The 16,906-nt window shown below is 39.6% G+C and overlaps 2 protein-coding genes across 4 annotated transcripts in view; one reads left to right on the top strand and one right to left on the bottom strand.

Annotated features, from left to right (window-relative positions):
* LOC148451061 (uncharacterized) overlaps positions 1 to 16,906 on the bottom strand; it is a 220,026-nt gene that overhangs the window by 61,253 nt on the left and 141,867 nt on the right. The gene's annotated exons all lie outside the window — the stretch shown is intronic.
* Positions 1 to 16,906, top strand: part of LOC148451063 (uncharacterized) — a 32,111-nt gene that overhangs the window by 493 nt on the left and 14,712 nt on the right. For 2 of the 3 annotated variants that reach the window (XM_088462320.1, XM_088462318.1), the window contains exon 1: positions 1,181 to 1,283. The exons of the other annotated variant lie outside the window; for it this stretch is intronic. The gene's annotated coding sequence lies outside the window, so the exon portion shown is untranslated. Of the gene's footprint in view, positions 1 to 1,180; positions 1,284 to 16,906 lie in introns of those variants that run through there. 3 annotated transcript variants of the gene reach the window in all.

The raw sequence follows: 16,906 nt of genomic DNA, 5'->3' as shown, positions 1-16,906 counted from the left end.
GTATTATTATATAGGGGGAGGGGACTGTACAGTGATATATGAGGGGGAATAACACAGCTTCCAGCACACAGTGATATGTGGTATTATTATATAGGGGGGAGGGGACTGTACAGTGTTATATGAGGGGGAATAACACAGCTCCCAGCACACACTGATATGTGGTGGTATTATTATATAGGGGGAGAGGGGACTGTACAGTGATATATGAGGGGGAATAACACAGCTCCCAGCACACACTGATATGTGGTGGTATTATTATATAGGGGGAGAGGGGACTGTACAGTGATATATGAGGGGGAATAACACAGCTCCCAGCACACACTATGTGGTATTATTATTATATAGGGGGGAGGGGACAGTACAGTGATATATGAGGGGGGATAACACAGCTCCCAGCACGCACTGATATGTGGTATTATTATTATATAGGGGAGAGGGGACTGTACAGTGATATGAGGGGGGATAACACAGCTCCCAGCACACACTGATATGTGGTATTATTATTATATACGGGAGAGGGGACCATACTGTGATATATGAGGGGGAATAACACAGCTCCCAGCACACACTGATATGTGGTATTATTATATAGGGGAGAGGGGACTGTACAGTGATATGAGGGGGGATAACACAGCTCCCAGCACACACTGATATGTAGATTAATTATAATAGAGGGGGAGGGGACCGTACAGTGAAGTATGAGGGGGAATAACACAGCTTCCAGCACACACTGATATGTGGTATTACTATTATATAGGGGGGAGGGGACTGTACAGTGTTATATGAGGGGGAATAACACAGCTCCCAGCACACACTGATATGTGGTATTATTATTATATAGGGGAGAGGGGACTGTACAGTGATATATGAAAGGGAATAACACAGCTCCCAGCACACACTATGTGGTATTATTATTATATAGGGGGAGAGGGGACTGTACAGTGATATATGAGGGGGGATAACACAGCTCCCAGCACACACTGATATGTGGATTAATTATTATAGAGGGGGAGGGGACTGTACAGTGTTATATGAGGGGGAATAACACAGCTCCCAGCACACACTGATATGTGGTATTATTATATAGGGGGAGAGGGGACTGTATAGTGATATATGAGGGGAATAACACAGCTCCCAGCACACACTGATATGTGGTATTATTATATAGGGGTGTCCTGGACACAACAAGGAACAACCACGTGACCTCACAACATTTCTGCACTAGACGAAAAGATCAACTTGCATTGACTGCAGGAATAACAAGGGCTATAGTTCTATTCCTGGTGAGGATAACCTGTCATCCTATGTGGGGTACCCGATTAAAGATATCTTTTGATAAATATAACATATATATAGGTGAGTGCATTACCTGTAAAGCAGCGATTTTCAACACGCGGCCCGCCGAACAAGATTTTAAAAGTTGCTAAGGCACACCATCTGTCTCCCACGGGTAAAAACACACACATTGGCCCCCATGGGAAAAAATCATTCACAAATTGGCCCGTACAGGATAAATAACAAACATTGGCCCCCACAGAAAAGCAAACACACACATTACCCTCCACAGAAAAAAATAAAGCACATTGGCCCCCACAGATTAAAACAAGCACTTTAGGCTGTACAGAGAAAAAATAAAACAATGGCCTACAGAAAAAAAATATGAAACAAAATGGTCCCTACATAAAGAAAACAAACAAACACATTGGCCCCCACAGAAATAGAAAACAATCGCATTGCTCCCCACAGTAAAAACAAAACAAAACACATTGCTCCCCACAGGAGTTAAAAAAAAAAAAAAAAAAAAAAAAGCATATTGGCCCCCACAGAACAAAAACAAATACTTTAGGCCCCACAGAGAAAAAATAAAACACAATGACTTACAGAAAAAAAATTGAAAATAAAATGGTCCCCACATAAAAAAAAAAAACAAACACACACATTGGCCCCCACAGAAAAAGAAAACAATCGCATTGCTCCCTACAGGAAAAAAAAAAAACATTGCTCCCCAAAGGATTAAAGAAAAAAAATACATTGGGCCCTACAGAAAAAAATGTAAATAACCAGCTGAGAAGTCTCACTGTCGTCCCTGTCTTGTCCTTCATCGGCTGGGATTGCTCAGTCACACTCAGTCACTGAGCACACAGTGCAGAGCTGGGAGCAATGTGTATGCAGCGAGTTACACGGCGTTCCTGACCTGTCATGCCACCGTTTCTCCTTAGGTCACGGCCCGGGCGCACCTGAGATTATTATTCTGCCATCTGCATATGATGTGTGTATATAGATCACTATTACACATCACTGTACTGTACAGATGACAGCGCCCTGTATCTCTCTGGTAATAGATCTGCTGGCTGGGGATAATAGGGACTATACAGATATTATTATACTGCCATCTGCATATGATATGTGTATATAGATCACTATTACACATCAGTGTACTGTACAGATGACAGCGCCCTGTATCGCTCTGGTAATAGGGCTGCTGCCTGGGGATAATAGGGACTATGCATATATTATTATGCTGCCATCTGCATATGATATGTGTATATAGATCACTATTACACATCAGTGTACTGTACAGATGACAGCGCCCTGTATCTCTCTGGTAATAGATCTGCTGGCTGGGGATAATAAGGACTATACAGATATTATACTGCCATCTGCATATGATGTGTGTATATAGATCACTATTACACATCAGTGTACTGTACAGATGACAGCGCCCTGTATCGCTCTGGTAATAGATCTGCTGGCTGGGGATAATAGGGACTATACAGATATTATTATTCTGCCATCTGCATATGATGTGTGTATATAGATCACTATTACACATCAGTGTACTGTACAGATGACAGCGCCCTGTATCTCTCTGGTAATAGATCTGCTGGCTGGGGATAATAGGGACTATACAGATATTATTATACTGCCATCTGCATATGATTTGTGTATATAGATCACTATTACACATCAGTGTACTGTACAGATGACAGCGCCCTGTATCTCTCTGGTAATAGATCTGCTGGCTGGGGATAATAGGGACTATACAGATATTATTATACTGCCATCTGCATATGATTTGTGTATATAGATCACTATTACACATCAGTGTACTGTATAGATGACAGCGCCCTGTATCTCTCTGGTAATAGATCTGCTGGCTGGGGATAATAAGGACTATACAGATATTATTATACTGCCATCTGCATATAATATGTGTATATAGATCACTATTACACATCAGTGTACTGTACAGATGACAGCGCCCTGTATCTCTCTGGTAATAGATCTGCTGGCTGGGGATAATAAGGACTATACAGATATTATTATACTGCCATCTGCATATGATGTGTGTATATAGATCACTATTACACATCAGTGTACTGTACAGATGACAGCGCCCTGTATCTCTCTGGTAATAGATCTGCTGGCTGGGGATAATAGGGACTATACAGATATTATTATACTGCCATCTGCATATGATATGTGTATATAGATCACTATTACACATCAGTGTATTGTACAGATGACAGCGTCCTGTATCTCTCTGGTAATAGATCTGCTGGCTGGGGATAATAGGGATTATACAGATATTATTATACTGCCATCTGCATATGATATCTATATATAGATCACTATTACACATCAGTGTACTGTACAGATGACAGCGTCCTGTATCTCTCTGGTAATAGATCTGCTGGCTGGGGATAATAGGGACTATACCGATATTATTATTCTGCCATCTGCATATGATTTGTGTATAGAGTTCACTATTACACATCCGTGTATTTTACAGATTACAGCGCCCTGTATCGCTCTGGTAATAGATCTGCTGACTGGGGATAATAGGGACTATACAGATATTATTATACTGCCATCTGCATATGATATGTGTATATAGATCACTATTACACATCAGTGTACTGTACAGATGACAGCGCCCTGTATCTCTCTGGTAATAGATCTGCTGGCTGGGGATAATAGGGACTATACAGATATTATTATACTGCCATCTGCATATGATGTGTGTATATAGATCACTATTACACATCAGTGTACTGTACAGATGACAGCGCCCTGTATCGCTCTGGTAATAGATCTGCTGACTGGGGATAATAGGGACTATACAGATATTATTATTCTGCCATCTGCATATGATATGTGTATATAGATCACTATTACACATCAGTGTACTGTACAGATGACAGCGCCCTGTATCTCTCTGGTAATAGATCTGCTGGCTGGGGATAATAGGGACTATACAGATATTATTATACTGCCATCTGCATATGATGTGTGTATATAGATCACTATTACACATCAGTGTACTGTACAGATGACAGCGCCCTGTATCGCTCTGGTAATAGATCTGCTGACTGGGGATAATAGGGACTATACAGATATTATACTGCCATCTGCATATGATGTGTGTATATAGATCACTATTACACATCAGTGTACTGTACAGATGACAGCGCCCTGTATCGCTCTGGTAATAGATCTGCTGGCTGGGGATAATAGGGACTATACAGATATTATTATACTGCCATCTGCTTATGATGTGTGTATATAGATCACTATTACACATCAGTGTACTGTACAGATGACAGCGCCCTGTATCTCTCTGGTAATAGATCTGCTGACTGGGGATAATAGGGACTATACAGATATTATTATACTGCCATCTGCATATGATATGTGTATATAGATCACTATTACACATCAGTGTACTGTACAGATGACAGCGCTCTGTATCTCTCTGGTAATAGATCTGCTGGCTGGGGATAATAGGGACTATACATATATTATTATTCTGCCATCCGCATATATTGTGTGTATATAGATCACTATTACACATCAGTGTACTGTACAGATGACAGCGCCCTGTATCGCTCTGGTAATAGATCTGCTGGCTGGGGATAATAGAGACTATACAGATATTATTATATTGCCATGTGCATATGATTTGTGTTTATAGATCACTATTACACATCAGTGTACTGTACAGATGACAGCGCCCTGTATCTCTCTGGTAATAGATCTGCTGGCTGGGGATAATAGAGATTATACAGATATTATTATACTGCCATCTGCATATTATTTGTGTATATAGATCACTATTACACATCGGTTTACTGTACAGATGACAGCGCCCTGTATCTCTCTGGTAATTGATCTGCTGGCTGGGGATAATAGGGACTATACAGATATTATTATACTGCCATCTGCATATGATATGTGTATATAGATCACTATTACACATCGGTGTACTGTACAGATGACAGCGTCCTGTATCTCTCTGGTAATAGATCTGCTGGCTGGGGATAATAGAGACTATACAGATATTATTATACTGCCATCTGCATATGATATGTGTATATAGATCACTATTACACATCAGTGTACTGTACAGATGACAGCGCCCTGTATCTCTCTGGTAATAGACCTGCTGGCTGGGGATAATAGAGATTATACAGATATTATTATACTGCCATCTGCATATGATTTGTGTATATAGATCACTATTACACATCAGTGTACTGTACAGATGACAGCGCCCTGTATCTCTCTGGTAATAGATCTGCCGGCTGGGGATAATAGGGATTATACAGATATTATTATACTGCCATCTGCATATGATATCTATATATAGATCACTATTACACATCAGTGTACTGTACAGATGACAGCGCTCTGTATCTCTCTGGTAATAGATCTGCTGGCTGGGGATAATAGGGACTATACATATATTATTATTCTGCCATCCGCATATATTGTGTGTATATAGATCACTATTACACATCAGTGTACTGTACAGATGACAGCGCCCTGTATCTCTCTGGTAATAGATCTGCTGGCTGGGGATAATAGGGACTATACAGATATTATTATACTGCCATCTGCATATAATATGTGTATATAGATCACTATTACACATCAGTGTACTGTACAGATGACAGCGCCCTGTATCGCTCTGGTAATAGATCTGCTGGCTGGGGATAATAGAGACTATACAGATATTATTATATTGCCATGTGCATATGATTTGTGTTTATAGATCACTATTACACATCGGTGTACTGTACAGATGACAGCGCCCTGTATCTCTCTGGTAATAGATCTGCTGGCTGGGGATAATAGAGACTATACAGATATTATTATTCTGCCATCTGCATATGATGTGTGTATATAGATCACTATTACACATCGGTTTACTGTACAGATGACAGCGCCCTGTATCTCTCTGGTAATTGATCTGCTGGCTGGGGATAATAGGGACTATACAGATATTATTATACTGCCATCTGCATATGATATGTGTATATAGATCACTATTACACATCAGTGTACTGTACAGATGACAGCGCCCTGTATCTCTCTGGTAATAGACCTGCTGGCTGGGGATAATAGAGATTATACAGATATTATTATACTGCCATCTGCATATGATTTGTGTATATAGATCACTATTACACATCAGTGTACTGTACAGATGACAGCGCCCTGTATCTCTCTGGTAATAGATCTGCCGGCTGGGGATAATAGGGATTATACAGATATTATTATACTGCCATCTGCATATGATATCTATATATAGATCACTATTACACATCGGTGTACTGTACAGATGACAGCGCCCTGTATCTCTCTGGTAATAGATCTGCCGGCTGGGGATAATAGAGATTATACAGATATTATTATACTGCCATCTGCATATGATGTGTGTATATAGATCACTATTACACATCAGTGTACTGTACAGATGACAGCGTCCTGTATCTCTCTGGTAATAGATCTGCTGGCTGGGGATAATAGGGACTATACCGATAATATTATTCTGCCATCTGCATATGATATGTGTATATAGATCACTATTACACATCAGTGTACTGTACAGATGACAGCGCCCTGTATCTCTCTGGTAATAGATCTGCTGACTGGGGATAATAGGGACTATACAGATATTATTATACTGCCATCTGCATATGATATGTGTCTATAGATCACTATTACACATCAGTGTACTGTACAGATGACAGCGTCCTGTATCTCTCTGGTAATAGATCTGCTGGCTGGGGATAATAGAGACTATACAGATATTATTATATTGCCATGTGCATATGATATGTGTATATAGATCACTATTACACATCAGTGTACTGTACAGATGACAGCGCCCTGTATCTCTCTGGTAATAGATCTGCTGGCTGGGGATAATAAGGACTATACAGATATTATTATACTGCCATCTGCATATGTTATGTGTGTATATAGATCACTATTACACATCAGTGTACTGTACAGATGACAGCGCCCTGTATCTCTCTGGTAATAGATCTGCTGGCTGGGGATAATAGGGACTATACAGATATTATTATACTGCCATCTGCATATGATGTGTGTATATAGATCACTATTACACATCAGTGTACTGTACAGATGACAGCGCCCTGTATCTCTCTGGTAATAGATCTGCTGGCTGGGGATAATAGGGACTATACAGATATTATTATACTGCCATCTGCATATAATGTGTGTATATAGATCACTATTACACATCAGTGTACTGTACAGATGACAGCGCCCTGTATCTCTCTGGTAATAGATCTGCTGGCTGGGGATAATAGAGACTATACAGATATTTTTATTCTGCCTTCTGCATATGATATGTGTATACAGATAACTATTACACATCAGTGTACTGTACAGATGACAGCGCCCTGTATCGCTCTGGTAATAGATCTGCTGGCTGTGGATAATAGAGACTATACAGATATTATACTGCCATCTGCATATGATATGTATGTAGATCACTATTACACATCAGTGTACTGTACAGATGACAGCGCCCTGTATCTCTCTGGTAATAGATCTGCCGGCTGGGGATAATAGGGACTATACAGATATTATTATACTGCCATCTGCATATAATATGTGTATATAGATCACTATTACACATCAGTGTACTGTACAGATGACAGCGCCCTGTATCGCTCTGGTAATAGATCTGCTGGCTGGGGATAATAGGGACTATACAGATATTATTATTCTGCCATCTGCATATGATGTGTATATATAGATCACTATTACACATCAGTGTACTGTACAGATGACAGCGCCCTGTATCTCTCTGGTAATAGATCTGCTGGCTGGGGATAATAGAGACTATACAGATATTATTATACTGCCATCTGCATATGATTTGTGTATATAGATCACTATTACACATCGGTGTACTGTACAGATGACAGCGCCCTGTATCGCTCTGGTAATAGATCTGCTGGCTGGGGATAATAGGGACTATACAGATATTATTATACTGCCATCTGCATATGATATGTGTATATAGATCACTATTACACATCAGTGTACTGTACAGATGACAGTGCCCTGTATCTCTCTGGTAATAGATCTGCTGGCTGGGGATAATAGGGACTATACAGATATTATTATACTGCCATCTGCATATGATGTGTATATATAGATCACTATTACACATCAGTGTACTGTACAGATGACAGCGCCCTGTATCTCTCTGGTAATTGATCTACTGGCTGGGGATAATAGGGACTATACAGATATTATTATACTGCCATCTGCATATGATATGTGTATATAGATCACTATTACACATCAGTGTACTGTACAGATGACAGCGCCCTGTATCACTCTGGTAATAGATCTGCCGGCTGGGGATAATAGGGATTATACAGATATTATTATACTGCCATCTGCATATGATATCTATATATAGATCACTATTACACATCAGTGTACTGTACAGATGACAGCGTCCTGTATCTCTCTGGTAATAGATCTGCTGGCTGTGGATAATAGGGACTATACCGATAATATTATTCTGCCATCTGCATATGATTTGTGTATAGAGTTCACTATTACACATCCGTGTATTTTACAGATTACAGCGCCCTGTATCGCTCTGGTAATAGATCTGCTGGCTGGGGATAATAGGGACTATACAGATATTATTATTCTGCCATCTGCATATGATGTGTGTATATAGATCACTATTACACATCAGTGTACTGTACAGATGACAGCGCCCTGTATCGCTCTGGTAATAGATCTGCTGGCTGGGGATAATAGGGACTATACAGATATTATTATTCTGCCATCTGCATATGATGTGTGTATATAGATCACTATTACACATCAGTGTACTGTACAGATGACAGCGCCCTGTATCGCTCTGGTAATAGATCTGCTGGCTGGGGATAATAGAGACTATACAGATATTATTATACTGCCATCTGCATATGATATGTGTATATAGATCACTATTACACATCAGTGTACTGTACAGATGACAGCGCCCTGTATCTCTCTGGTAATAGATCTGCTGGCTGGGGATAATAGGGACTATACAGATATTATTCTACTGCCATCTGCATATGATGTGTGTATATAGATCACTATTACACATCAGTGTACTGTACAGATGACAGCGCCCTGTATCGCTCTGGTAATAGATCTGCTGGCTGGGGATAATAGGGACTATACAGATATTATTATACTGCTTTCTGCATATTATATGTGTATATAGATCACTATTACACATCAGTGTACTGTACAGATGACAGCGCCCTGTATCGCTCTGGTAATAGATCTGCTGACTGGGGATAATAGGGACTATACAGATATTATTATTCTGCCATCTGCATATGATATGTGTATATAGATCACTATTACACATCAGTGTACTGTACAGATGACAGAACCCTGTATCTCTCTGGTAATAGATCTGCTGGCTGGGAATAATAGGGACTATACAGATATTATTATACTGCCATCTGCATATGATGTGTGTATATAGATCACTATTACACATCAGTGTACTGTACAGATGACAGCGCCCTGTATCGCTCTGGTAATAGATCTGCTGACTGGGGATAATAGGGACTATACAGATATTATTATTCTGCCATCTGCATATGATATGTGTATATAGATCACTATTACACATCAGTGTACTGTACATATGACAGTGCCCTGTATCGCTCTGGTAATAGATCTGCTGGCTGGGGATAATAGGGACTATACAGATATTATTATACTGCCGTCTGCATATGATATGTGTATATACATCACTATTACACATCAGTGTACTGTACAGATGACAGCGCCCTGTATCTCTCTGGTAATAGATCTGCTGGCTGGGGATAATAGAGACTATACAGATATTTTTATTCTGCCTTCTGCATATGATTTGTGTATACAGATAACTATTACACATCAGTGTACTGTACAGATGACAGCGCCCTGTATCGCTCTGGTAATAGATCTGCTAGGTGGGGATAATAGAGACTATACAGATATTATTATACTGCCATCTGCATATGATATGTGTATATAGATCACTATTACACATCATTGTACTGTACAGATGACAGCGCCCTGTATCGCTCTGGTAATAGATCTGCTGGCTGGGGATAATAGGGACTATACAGATATTATTATACTGCCATCTGCATATGATATGTGTATATAGATCACTATTACACATCAGTGTACTGTACAGATGACAGCGCCCTGTATCTCTCTGGTAATAGATCTGCTGGCTGGGGATAATAGGGACTATACAGATATTATTATACTGCCATCTGCATATAATATGTGTATATAGATCACTATTACACATCAGTGTACTGTACAGATGACAGTGCCCTGTATCTCTCTGGTAATAGATCTGCTGGCTGGGGATAATAGGGACTATACAGATATTATTATACTGCCATCTGCATATGATGTGTATATATAGATCACTATTACACATCAGTGTACTGTACAGATGACAGCGCCCTGTATCTCTCTGGTAATTGATCTGCTGGCTGGGGATAATAGGGACTATACAGATATTATTATACTGCCATCTGCATATGATATGTGTATATAGATCACTATTACACATCAGTGTACTGTACAGATGACAGCGCCCTGTATCACTCTGGTAATAGATCTGCCGGCTGGGGATAATAGGGATTATACAGATATTATTATACTGCCATCTGCATATGATATCTATATATAGATCACTATTACACATCAGTGTACTGTACAGATGACAGCGTCCTGTATCTCTCTGGTAATAGATCTGCTGGCTGGGGATAATAGGGACTATACCGATATTATTATTCTGCCATCTGCATATGATTTGTGTATAGAGTTCACTATTACACATCCGTGTATTTTACAGATTACAGCGCCCTGTATCGCTCTGGTAATAGATCTGCTGACTGGGGATAATAGGGACTATACAGATATTATTATACTGCCATCTGCATATGATATGTGTATATAGATCACTATTACACATCAGTGTACTGTACAGATGACAGCGCCCTGTATCTCTCTGGTAATAGATCTGCTGGCTGGGGATAATAGGGACTATACAGATATTATTATACTGCCATCTGCATATGATGTGTGTATATAGATCACTATTACACATCAGTGTACTGTACAGATGACAGCGCCCTGTATCGCTCTGGTAATAGATCTGCTGACTGGGGATAATAGGGACTATACAGATATTATTATTCTGCCATCTGCATATGATATGTGTATATAGATCACTATTACACATCAGTGTACTGTACAGATGACAGCGCCCTGTATCTCTCTGGTAATAGATCTGCTGGCTGGGGATAATAGGGACTATACAGATATTATTATACTGCCATCTGCATATGATGTGTGTATATAGATCACTATTACACATCAGTGTACTGTACAGATGACAGCGCCCTGTATCGCTCTGGTAATAGATCTGCTGACTGGGGATAATAGGGACTATACAGATATTATACTGCCATCTGCATATGATGTGTGTATATAGATCACTATTACACATCAGTGTACTGTACAGATGACAGCGCCCTGTATCGCTCTGGTAATAGATCTGCTGGCTGGGGATAATAGGGACTATACAGATATTATTATACTGCCATCTGCTTATGATGTGTGTATATAGATCACTATTACACATCAGTGTACTGTACAGATGACAGCGCCCTGTATCTCTCTGGTAATAGATCTGCTGACTGGGGATAATAGGGACTATACAGATATTATTATACTGCCATCTGCATATGATATGTGTATATAGATCACTATTACACATCAGTGTACTGTACAGATGACAGCGCTCTGTATCTCTCTGGTAATAGATCTGCTGGCTGGGGATAATAGGGACTATACATATATTATTATTCTGCCATCCGCATATATTGTGTGTATATAGATCACTATTACACATCAGTGTACTGTACAGATGACAGCGCCCTGTATCGCTCTGGTAATAGATCTGCTGGCTGGGGATAATAGAGACTATACAGATATTATTATATTGCCATGTGCATATGATTTGTGTTTATAGATCACTATTACACATCAGTGTACTGTACAGATGACAGCGCCCTGTATCTCTCTGGTAATAGATCTGCTGGCTGGGGATAATAGAGATTATACAGATATTATTATACTGCCATCTGCATATTATTTGTGTATATAGATCACTATTACACATCGGTTTACTGTACAGATGACAGCGCCCTGTATCTCTCTGGTAATTGATCTGCTGGCTGGGGATAATAGGGACTATACAGATATTATTATACTGCCATCTGCATATGATATGTGTATATAGATCACTATTACACATCGGTGTACTGTACAGATGACAGCGTCCTGTATCTCTCTGGTAATAGATCTGCTGGCTGGGGATAATAGAGACTATACAGATATTATTATACTGCCATCTGCATATGATATGTGTATATAGATCACTATTACACATCAGTGTACTGTACAGATGACAGCGCCCTGTATCTCTCTGGTAATAGACCTGCTGGCTGGGGATAATAGAGATTATACAGATATTATTATACTGCCATCTGCATATGATTTGTGTATATAGATCACTATTACACATCAGTGTACTGTACAGATGACAGCGCCCTGTATCTCTCTGGTAATAGATCTGCCGGCTGGGGATAATAGGGATTATACAGATATTATTATACTGCCATCTGCATATGATATCTATATATAGATCACTATTACACATCAGTGTACTGTACAGATGACAGCGCTCTGTATCTCTCTGGTAATAGATCTGCTGGCTGGGGATAATAGGGACTATACATATATTATTATTCTGCCATCCGCATATATTGTGTGTATATAGATCACTATTACACATCAGTGTACTGTACAGATGACAGCGCCCTGTATCTCTCTGGTAATAGATCTGCTGGCTGGGGATAATAGGGACTATACAGATATTATTATACTGCCATCTGCATATAATATGTGTATATAGATCACTATTACACATCAGTGTACTGTACAGATGACAGCGCCCTGTATCGCTCTGGTAATAGATCTGCTGGCTGGGGATAATAGAGACTATACAGATATTATTATATTGCCATGTGCATATGATTTGTGTTTATAGATCACTATTACACATCGGTGTACTGTACAGATGACAGCGCCCTGTATCTCTCTGGTAATAGATCTGCTGGCTGGGGATAATAGAGACTATACAGATATTATTATTCTGCCATCTGCATATGATGTGTGTATATAGATCACTATTACACATCGGTTTACTGTACAGATGACAGCGCCCTGTATCTCTCTGGTAATTGATCTGCTGGCTGGGGATAATAGGGACTATACAGATATTATTATACTGCCATCTGCATATGATATGTGTATATAGATCACTATTACACATCAGTGTACTGTACAGATGACAGCGCCCTGTATCTCTCTGGTAATAGACCTGCTGGCTGGGGATAATAGAGATTATACAGATATTATTATACTGCCATCTGCATATGATTTGTGTATATAGATCACTATTACACATCAGTGTACTGTACAGATGACAGCGCCCTGTATCTCTCTGGTAATAGATCTGCCGGCTGGGGATAATAGGGATTATACAGATATTATTATACTGCCATCTGCATATGATATCTATATATAGATCACTATTACACATCGGTGTACTGTACAGATGACAGCGCCCTGTATCTCTCTGGTAATAGATCTGCCGGCTGGGGATAATAGAGATTATACAGATATTATTATACTGCCATCTGCATATGATGTGTGTATATAGATCACTATTACACATCAGTGTACTGTACAGATGACAGCGTCCTGTATCTCTCTGGTAATAGATCTGCTGGCTGGGGATAATAGGGACTATACCGATAATATTATTCTGCCATCTGCATATGATATGTGTATATAGATCACTATTACACATCAGTGTACTGTACAGATGACAGCGCCCTGTATCTCTCTGGTAATAGATCTGCTGACTGGGGATAATAGGGACTATACAGATATTATTATACTGCCATCTGCATATGATATGTGTATATAGATCACTATTACACATCAGTGTACTGTACAGATGACAGCGCCCTGTATCTCTCTGGTAATAGATCTGCTGGCTGGGGATAATAAGGACTATACAGATATTATTATACTGCCATCTGCATATGTTATGTGTGTATATAGATCACTATTACACATCAGTGTACTGTACAGATGACAGCGCCCTGTATCTCTCTGGTAATAGATCTGCTGGCTGGGGATAATAGGGACTATACAGATATTATTATACTGCCATCTGCATATGATGTGTGTATATAGATCACTATTACACATCAGTGTACTGTACAGATGACAGCGCCCTGTATCTCTCTGGTAATAGATCTGCTGGCTGGGGATAATAGGGACTATACAGATATTATTATACTGCCATCTGCATATAATGTGTGTATATAGATCACTATTACACATCAGTGTACTGTACAGATGACAGCGCCCTGTATCGCTCTGGTAATAGATCTGCTGGCTGGGGATAATAGGGACTATACAGATATTATTATACTGCCGTCTGCATATGATGTGTGTATATAGATCACTATTACACATCAGTGTACTGTACAGATGACAGCGCCCTGTATCTCTCTGGTAATAGATCTGCTGGCTGGGGATAATAGGGACTATACAGATATTATTATTGTGCCATCTGCATATGATATGTATATAGATCACTATTACACATCAGTGTATTGTACGGATGACAGCGCCCTGTATCTCTCTGGTAATAGATCTGCTGGCTGGGGATAATAGAGACTATACAGATATTTTTATTCTGCCTTCTGCATATGATTTGTGTATACAGATAACTATTACACATCAGTGTACTGTACAGATGACAGCGCCCTGTATCGCTCTGGTAATAGATCTGCTGGCTGTGGATAATAGAGACTATACAGATATTATACTGCCATCTGCATATGATATGTATGTAGATCACTATTACACATCAGTGTACTGTACAGATGACAGCGCCCTGTATCTCTCTGGTAATAGATCTGCCGGCTGGGGATAATAGGGACTATACAGATATTATTATACTGCCATCTGCATATAATATGTGTATATAGATCACTATTACACATCAGTGTACTGTACAGATGACAGCGCCCTGTATCGCTCTGGTAATAGATCTGCTGGCTGGGGATAATAGGGACTATACAGATATTATTATTCTGCCATCTGCATATGATGTGTATATATAGATCACTATTACACATCAGTGTACTGTACAGATGACAGAGTCCTGTATCTCTCTGGTAATAGATCTGCTGGCTGGGGATAATAGAGACTATACAGATATTATTATACTGCCATCTGCATATGATTTGTGTATATAGATCACTATTACACATCAGTGTACTGTACAGATGACAGCGCCCTGTATCTCTCTGGTAATAGATCTGCTGGCTGGGGATAATAGAGACTATACAGATATTATTATACTGCCATCTGCATATGATTTGTGTATATAGATCACTATTACACATCGGTGTACTGTACAGATGACAGCGCCCTGTATCGCTCTGGTAATAGATCTGCTGGCTGGGGATAATAGGGACTATACAGATATTATTATACTGCCATCTGCATATGATATGTGTATATAGATCACTATTACACATCAGTGTACTGTACAGATGACAGCGCCCTGTATCTCTCTGGTAATAGATCTGCTGGCTGGGGATAATAGGGACTATACAGATATTATTATACTGCCATCTGCATATGATGTGTATATATAGATCACTATTACACATCAGTGTACTGTACAGATGACAGCGCCCTGTATCTCTCTGGTAATTGATCTGCTGGCTGGGGATAATAGGGACTATACAGATATTATTATACTGCCATCTGCATATGATATGTGTATATAGATCACTATTACACATCAGTGTACTGTACAGATGACAGCGCCCTGTATCACTCTGGTAATAGATCTGCCGGCTGGGGATAATAGGGATTATACAGATATTATTATACTGCCATCTGCATATGATATCTATATATAGATCACTATTACACATCAGTGTACTGTACAGATGACAGCGTCCTGTATCTCTCTGGTAATAGATCTGCTGGCTGTGGATAATAGGGACTATACCGATAATATTATTCTGCCATCTGCATATGATTTGTGTATAGAGTTCACTATTACACATCCGTGTATTTTACAGATTACAGCGCCCTGTATCGCTCTGGTAATAGATCTGCTGGCTGGGGATAATAGGGACTATACAGATATTATTATTCTGCCATCTGCATATGATGTGTGTATATAGATCACTATTACACATCAGTGTACTGTACAGATGACAGCGCCCTGTATCGCTCTGGTAATAGATCTGCTGGCTGGGGATAATAGGGACTATACAGATATTATTATTCTGCCATCTGCATATGATGTGTGTATATAGATCACTATTACACATCAGTGTACTGTACAGATGACAGCGCCCTGTATCGCTCTGGTAATAGA

This window comes from Taudactylus pleione, unplaced genomic scaffold (genome assembly GCF_031769625.1).
Source record: "Taudactylus pleione unplaced genomic scaffold, aTauple2 ptg001186l, whole genome shotgun sequence".
Classification (NCBI taxonomy): domain Eukaryota; kingdom Metazoa; phylum Chordata; class Amphibia; order Anura; family Myobatrachidae; genus Taudactylus; species Taudactylus pleione.
Note: the sequence above shows the minus strand (reverse complement) of the source record. Positions and strands in the feature narration are given on the sequence as shown.